At 39.5% G+C, this 8,243-nt stretch overlaps 1 protein-coding gene across 1 annotated transcript in view; it reads right to left on the reverse strand.

The window, feature by feature from the left end:
* The window catches only part of VGLL3 (vestigial-like family member 3), a 31,905-nt gene that overhangs the window by 14,151 nt on the left and 9,511 nt on the right, over positions 1–8,243 (reverse strand). The gene's annotated exons all lie outside the window — the stretch shown is intronic.

Here is an 8,243-nt window from a genome sequence, read left to right on the forward strand (position 1 = left end):
CCCAGGCCCCAAAAAGTTTTTGTTGTGGAGGGAGGGGGTTTCGGGGGGGTTTGGGGGGGGGGGGGGGGTGAGGGGGTTTTTTTTGTTTGGCTGGTTTGGGGTGTTTTGTTGTTGGGGTGGGGTTGTTTTTTCCCTTTTTTTTTCTTCTTGTTTTTTAAACAACAGCTTCTGGAAACCAGGACAAAAAATCAAGTCATAAAAAATTAAACATGTGATCTGGGGGAAGAGGGGGATTGACAAGTCTGCAAACACATGCAACAAAATCCACCCCAAACCAAAAACAGAGAGAAGCATATAAAAAAATAAAACCAGCACAAGCCATCTGTGAATGGCTATTTCAGAATCTTCTCTCTCTCTCAAATCAAACCTAAATGTCAAAATAAATGTGTGTGAAGATCCATTTTGCATGGAACATATCTTTCAGATGTTCCACTTTACCACTGTTGTCACAGAAAAAAATCTCCCCACAACAGTCAAGCTGCAGGAATCATAGCTTTTAGCTAGCTAGCTATTTCCACAGCTGACTTTACACACAAGCAGCTTCAGGAACCCCAAAACAACTACAGCACATATGTAGAAGTATTTCATAGCTTTTCTATAGAATTACAGTTTGACTTATCTTTTACGGTTTGCTTGGCAACACTTTAACACCATCAGAATCTCTTTAAGTTCACGGCTTTTTTCCCTTTTTCCAAAGTTGTTCTACAGAAAAAGTTAAACAACTACATAGTCTATAAAGTTCCATTTATACAGTAGATACACTTGTCCAATTTAGAAATAATTGAAAGTCATTTTCCAATCTTGTGTACCATCAATATATTTACATTTGGTGCTTTCTAAAATTGTCTAAGCCGATACAAAGTCTCTCATTGTAATACAAAATAGATACTCTGGGGCTAAATCTTAATTATGAATGGTTATTTTAAAAAAAATAACTATAAGAATGAGCTATTGACAAGTGGAATTAAAACCTATAATACTAAAAGCTCATAGCAACTTAGTGAAGTATCTGACATTACAGTAGGTTAACTGATAAACATAAAACAGCTCAGTAATACCTTTAATTCTGATGCTGTTGTACAAACTGCAATGAGGGATGTAAGTAATTTTATTTTACAGTTTGGGATATCCAGACAATGGTCTGTAATTCAAGTAAATCTGTGCTTCACAAAGCAAGTTATACCGTGGCTCTGCTTAGCACGGTATTACTTATTTAGACTTACAGTTTTATCCCAAGGTCCTATAATATAGAAAGAAAAACTGGGATTCATTTAAAAAAAAAAAAAAGAACCAAAGATGGGAACAGCAAATTAAAACGGTTTTACTAGAAACTAAAATTGCTAAAATGAAACACAATCTAAGGCTCTGAAAAATATTTTTGCAAATATACTTGCAGAGTTTGGGGTGACCTATACTTTTTTTTGTAAATGCTTTGTGCCTACTGTAGACAAATAAACAACCAAAAAGTCTCCTAACATTTGTTCCTGAAATGCTTACTAATATATCACTCATAGTGAGCTTCATGGTTTTCCCTAAGTAATCACAGAACGATGAGACCTTAGTAAGACAGAAATGGTTATAACAATATTGCATATACGGGAGACATATGCTTTAGAAATCTGTAACACATCTACCTCAGCGAGTTGATCATTCTTAAAGGTGCACCATAACCCAGATCCTCTTAAAACTGCAAAACAAGTTTTTTTCATTTTTATTTTTGGTTGGCTTTTGTTTTCTAAGTAGAGACAAAGTATGAAACAGATCCTTTATACAAGTCTAAATAGATATTGATCTATTACAACATCTCAGGCGCAGTGTATATGCCAGACCTTGAATACATGCAACACACTTTAAAAGTTGACTGCTATCATTATAGGTACACTATTTGTATTTATACTGCAAGTATGCAAATACATATACAAGCACGCAATTATATACAGAAACACATCGTTTAATATAGCCCCTGGCTTGACTTGGTTATCAGGAAGGAAGTCTTTCAATGTTCCTATATAGAGACGGGAGCTCAGGAAATTAAAACTTATCTCCAGAGTCGCTTCTCTGTGCAGGAATGTTCCCCCTTCCACAGCCTAAGAATCTAATTCATTTTCCATTTCAACTCTCTTCCCTCCCCTCCAGTCCACGGGCAGTCATTACAAGATATTCTGAGCAATTGCTGCTTTTGCAAACACCAAATCTGACTTCTTTTTTTTTTTAATAAACGTAAAAAAAGATGGTAGTACTGACGGACAAGTACAAGGCCTTGTGTACAGACTGAAGTTATTTACAGTGAAAAGCTGTGTTTTGTGGTGATTTTTTTGCAAAGGATGAGAGTTCTAAATGAAAAGATTTTTCAAACTGGCATCAAACCTGTGATCAGATCCAGATCTAATTAATATGTATTTCAGGAAGAAATTATCAGCCTGTAATTACAGAACTCTTTAAATAAAAGACTACAGTGAGACAAAGTGACTTGACAAGTTTTCCTTGTATGCAACATATATACATCCTTTCCATTGTATGCATCCTTTAATAATGTTTTTTCTCCCCCTAACTCCCTCAAAATACCCTGTCTGCACACAAATTGCATATTACTTGTTCTGACCTTAACAGTAATCTTCTCACAGCATTTCTGACTGCACTTGTGTGAGTGGAAAAGCGTGCAAGATCATCAACTGCTAAATGAACTTGTCCCACCATCGGGGGGGGGGGGGGGGGGCGGAACAAAACCAAAAAAACCAGGTTAGGTTTCCGATAACTAATCTGGGCTAACCCAGTTTCGCTTCTACTTTTTTCACACAAACAGTTCTGGCATACCTTTAAGCAGGCAACAGTATCTGTAAGATCTTTATGAAGAGTATTTTCTGACCAACACAATGTTATTTCTTGCCTATGTTCAGATCAGCAATACTTTTAACATATTCATAAAACCCACCTCTCTCTTCCTTACAAACTAGAGACTGACATTAAGCAGCCTCTGAAAAACAAAACAAAACAAAACACACAAAATCTCATCTTGGCCAAGACCCAGAATAAGGAATTAAAAGTCAGCTTAGCTTACTGGGAAATAGGGAAATCCAGTGTCTATAGCACCTGATGCCAGCTTAGATAATAGACTTCAGTTTGGGGCTGAAGGATGAGTGGTACAACCTCTGGGTAAATAGTGCTGTACAGCATGGGCTGAATTCAGCTTAAACCAACATTATTTTTGTTATCTCGTATATTCACAAACAGGCTCTTCCAAAGAGAATTTAAACTCTTTAACTGCAAATTGTCTAACAAAAGGAAACTAAAGGTCAATAGCAAATCACCACTAACGTGGGAATATTAAAGAGAAGGTTCATGCTGGAAAAGCATCATCCTGTCTTCTGGAAGAAAAGTGACCACTTTTAGACCAAGAAAGCATGTGGTGCAAAATCTCACACAAAGCCCCCATCTTGAAGATTCCTGTTATTTTCTGACATACCCTATCCAGAATCAAGCAAAACAGTTCTCATGCAGTGAAATTCTGGCCACATTAAAGCCAATGGCAAAAGTCCAACTGACTTCAAGGGTCCCGGATCTCACCCAGGGTGGCTGGTAAAAATGTCAGAGCATTCCTCCTCACAAATTGAAAAAAATTCACTTCCAGCTGAAACCAGCTAGTAGGCAGGAAAACAGAAAAACAACCAAGCACAGTGGAGAACAGAGAAAGTTTTAGTTTAACCAAGTTTGAATCGAAACTTCAGGTCAGCTCTTATTTTTCATAGAAGCTGGTTGCCTATTCCTACAACTTATTATCTCCATACATGCCATCATACAGCATATGGTCCTTTATGCTCCCAAGCATGAAAGTCTGGTGTGCCTGTGGCCACCTGTTACAGATTTTCCATTATGAGAGAAAGAACAGGAACCAAAAATAAAGAATAACTACACTGAGGAAACACTATATGACCCTATCCTGAGAAAAAGGCTGTCATTTGACATAAGCTTCTGAGAAGGAATTTCAGCAACAAACTCAAGGCAAATCACAGACAGTCCTCCATTTGTGGAGCTGTCTGCCAAGCAGGCTCCTAGTGATAACACAGAAAGTATTCAAGGAAGACGACAATTCCAAGCAATGAGGGCACCGAATGCTGGGCCTGAAAGCGGTATTTACAGCATGCCCTGAAAGCATGAGATGCTAACTTCTATGCTTGCAAATGAGCAAGCCAAGAGCAAAGCCACATGCTTGCTTTCAGGTGAGCCACTGGATTTGTAGCGGTAGAGCCTGGAGTTCCTGCTATGCTCTGCTGATGGAGGGAAGCGGTGGATAAAGAATGAATTTATACATCTTTTGCTGTACATCTAAACAGAGGTGTACCATTAAAGTCTAAAGCTCTGTTTTTACATAGATAGAGGAAGATCAAATAGAATTTGGTCCCGTTCAGAATGACAAAGTAAAGCAAGCCAAATTTTTTAAATCAGCAGCGTCTCGTGGGATTAAACAAAACAAACCAACAAAAGCCCCCTCCAGGGCAAGACTTAATCCAGGTTTTACCTCCCGTAATTCTGAAAGTAGCCTTTAAAGGTGAGTTATATAGGTCTGATTCAGCTTCCAGTGAAGTCAGTAGTAGGGCAAACACCAGGCTTCAGACCAAGCTTTGAGAAAGCATCTGAACTACAAAAACTGAAATGTGAAGCTATCTTCTGCTGTTACCTGCTGTGTTAGATACCGAGGACTGCCATGCAGTATAAGCAGTATAATAAGCTTGTCCTCAAAGTTGTAAGCACATGATACAAAGAACTTTACTGAAAAACTAAGTTACAGTACGTGAATTAGGGTTTAGCTACAGCCAGCTGACACAGTGGTAAACGCAACTTGTCCTTGTCTGCAATGTTTTTAGTTTGGAAGGAAGAGTTGAGTTAGTGACCTAATTTGCTAATGAAGACAAGCCCTTATCTGGAAAAAGTCTGTCTACAGCACTGCCAGCAGAAAGTCTGACTCGAGCGTATCACAACTCTTTATGCAAGACTTGATTTAGCAAGGATGGTATTGGCTTAGCTGTCTACATCTACATACCATGGAGAAATTCCAAAACTACCATTTACTGTAACTTCCCATTTCAAAGGTCTTAAGCTCAGCTGTTAGTGAGCCAGGATGAATCCTACCTTAGCCTCAGCTCTGCAGCTTGCTATACGTAGATTGACAGGGTATGGCAAGCCGTCAGGGTGTTTCGTATCCCCCAAGAACACAACAGGATTCTTCACTGATTATGTGTTTCCAGAGTCTCTTCAAATGAGCAGCTCTGTTACACCCATTTCTTACCCAACCCATAGGAAAGCCAAAACTTACTACTATGGCTGCACAGCCCCTCAGGAAAGCATACGATGAAGAGCGTTTTAATTTTGCCATTCTGCCAGGCTTTACCCTCACGCAGGCATGGCTCCTCAGCACGCACAGGAACACGTTCGTTTCGTAACACCAGCACACACTCGCTCTCTCTTTTGGCAAAGGAATATGGAAACCCCGATTTATCTGTAAAATTAGGGCCACACCCCATTTTCATCAGTTCCTTCTGGCATCATATGAGCGTGTATATATCCATACTCCACTTAATTCCCTCCAGCAAACACCCTGGACTTCAGCAATCTCAAAGATCTAAGGTGCTAAGCCTCCACTCCCATTAACATTCAATAGGAATTCAGGCTTCAGTCCATTAAACGCTTTTTTAAAAAATCCCATCTAAATTAATTTGCCAGCAAGTCTTTTCTTGGCTAAGGATTGGTGAAAGCTAAGCTTCCAGAAATTCTGCATTTCTGTGCAAGGCAAAAATCAGTTCTGTGCTGATTTTAAGGGAGTGAAAACTACAGATACAGAAATGTGGGAATAACTTCAGAGTGGGGTAACTTTAAAAAGGCATGATGGACCATCCTCTGAAAAAAAAAAGTCACTTCTGTGCAACCCAGGTGCATGCTAGTCCATCATTTAAAAGCAATCCAAGATCTGTTCTTTAAAAAAAAAAAAAAAAAAGTCTATTCAAACCTCTTTCACTGCAGAGCAGTGACACAATGCCAGCCACTTGCTAGAGATGTTTCTCCTGACCCATGCATGCAGCACGCGACCTATAGAAACGTGATGAAGTTACCCCTCCAGGGAGACACCGCAGTCCAGAACTGGAGCCTATACATCTGCAACAGCAGTTCCACAGCTAAGGAGCTTGCTTTTCTCTTTGAAGGATACAAAACTGGTAGCGAAAGCTGGCAATTACATATCTGTGACATTTATTACAAATACCTATGAAGATGCACAAGCTTTATTTAGAATAACACACCTACATCTCCTTGCACTGAGAAGGAAAGAAAAGCCAACAGGAGCACAGAACAGAGGAGCTTTCTCTCTCAGAAAACAAACCATTTTACTGGGTACCAAGAGACACCATAGTAGTACAACAACACTGAAAAATGCTTCAATGGAGTCCTTGGATATTTTAAGGGTGAACTCCACTTTATCAGCTCCAATGAAGAGCTTTATTTTTAAGATATCCCACTAATTCATCTTCCCTCACTGTTATTTATAAACCACAGTATCATTTCTAGCAAAGAAGAACATTCTTTAAAATGGTCATCATCCTCACGACGAGTGCAGGAGTGTTTTACATGTTGAACACATGTGTAAGAAGAAATAAAAACCTGGCAGCAGATTCTTCACCCTTCTTTCTTATGCTCTTTAACAGTTGATTAAATGTCCCGGACAGGACAACTCTGAAGAAACAGAGACTTGCAAAATGTCATACGTTACCCAAACAATAAATCTTTCCACTATGACTACAGATACATGAGGAGTTCCTTCTATGTTTACTTTCTTTTTTTTTATTTAAAAAACATTGGATTCAGATAAAATACATAAACTGCTCTAAAGCTCACAGCTGTTAGAATTAGAGGGTGCAACATTCTTAATTCAGCAACAACAGCTTGGTTTTTCAGTCTGACATTTGACTAGTTTGTGAAGTCCCTCCAGCTCCAAATATTTCAGGAGAACTGGCACAAGCAAGATTAACTAAAACAAATTGTCAATAACATGTAGGATAGCAAGGTTTAGAACGTTTTTTGGTGGAAATGGGATACATAGTGCTGGCCACAACTCATGAGCTGTATTGGCTCAACAGAGCTATCTATGTTTCTTGCCTTGCATATCTACCTCTGCTTTTCTTAAGGAGCGTAACCCACAAGAACTCAGTTTATTTAAAATGAAATTTCAAGAAACTTTAGCGTTCATTGGGGTGCCTCTGGGACATTTCGTATATAGTACTGCTTTCAGCTGATGGAGAAACTTCATTATTCTGTTTAAAAATAAAAAGCAATTGCACTTGAGCGTGACACAGCTGCTAACGATCATTTAATAAATTTTCACGTACTATGTGTTCTATGCTCCAGATCTGGAAGAGAAATAGAGCCGATCACCTACAGAGTTAAATGCCAAAAAGTTCACTAAAGTTTCAATTGCCGTTTTCTACTTCTAGGTCTCTTAGTCAAAGGGTCAAGTTATTAGAGATTATTTATTTATTTTCCCTCCAAATCACGCAGGCTAAAAACTGGAGCTCCGGATATTCAAATACTAAGTTCGTAACTAAAATTACTGAAGAGATGGAGAGTTCTGCAAGCCGTGACCTAGATTAGAGAAGAAATAATAACGAAGGCACGCTGCAACAGACAAGACTCACAAGTTTTCCAGAGCTTGCGTTTACAGTGAACAAAGTGAGCAACCTGGAAAAGTTCGCTGGGGTATCATTTCTGCAAGCGGTCTCTCTCTCTCCCAACGATAAAGAAAAAAACCCAATAACACACGACAGGAATTTTAATGTTTCAGCCCATATTCATGTCTCCCAGGCAAGCTGATATTAGGGGTCACTTCCCATGTACGGAGAAAACAATCTTCATGGATAATAATGATAAAACCTTATGGAATGCAGCAACAACCAAAAAATGTATTCTCAGATGACTACATTAGGGCCAAGTCAATATTAGTCCCACTTCACCCACGCACTGCATAGTCTAAAAATGCTGTCAGCCTGATAAGAATTTCCTGATTCACTTTGGAAAAAAAAGAAAAAAAATAATAATACATCTGATCACCAAATTCAGCTGGAAACCTGCCGGAGCCGATCTTCCAGAAGAGCCGCGCTGAGGAGCGCGGCGCGGCGCGCCCCGTCCGCAGGGAGCGGCGCAGGTCCGCTCCCGCCGGCGGGAGGAGGTGCCGCCCGCGTGCGCGCCCGCGGACCGCACCG

This window comes from Haliaeetus leucocephalus, unplaced genomic scaffold (assembly GCF_000737465.1).
Source record: "Haliaeetus leucocephalus isolate CR32 unplaced genomic scaffold, Haliaeetus_leucocephalus-4.0 Scaffold228, whole genome shotgun sequence".
Lineage (NCBI taxonomy): Eukaryota > Metazoa > Chordata > Aves > Accipitriformes > Accipitridae > Haliaeetus > Haliaeetus leucocephalus.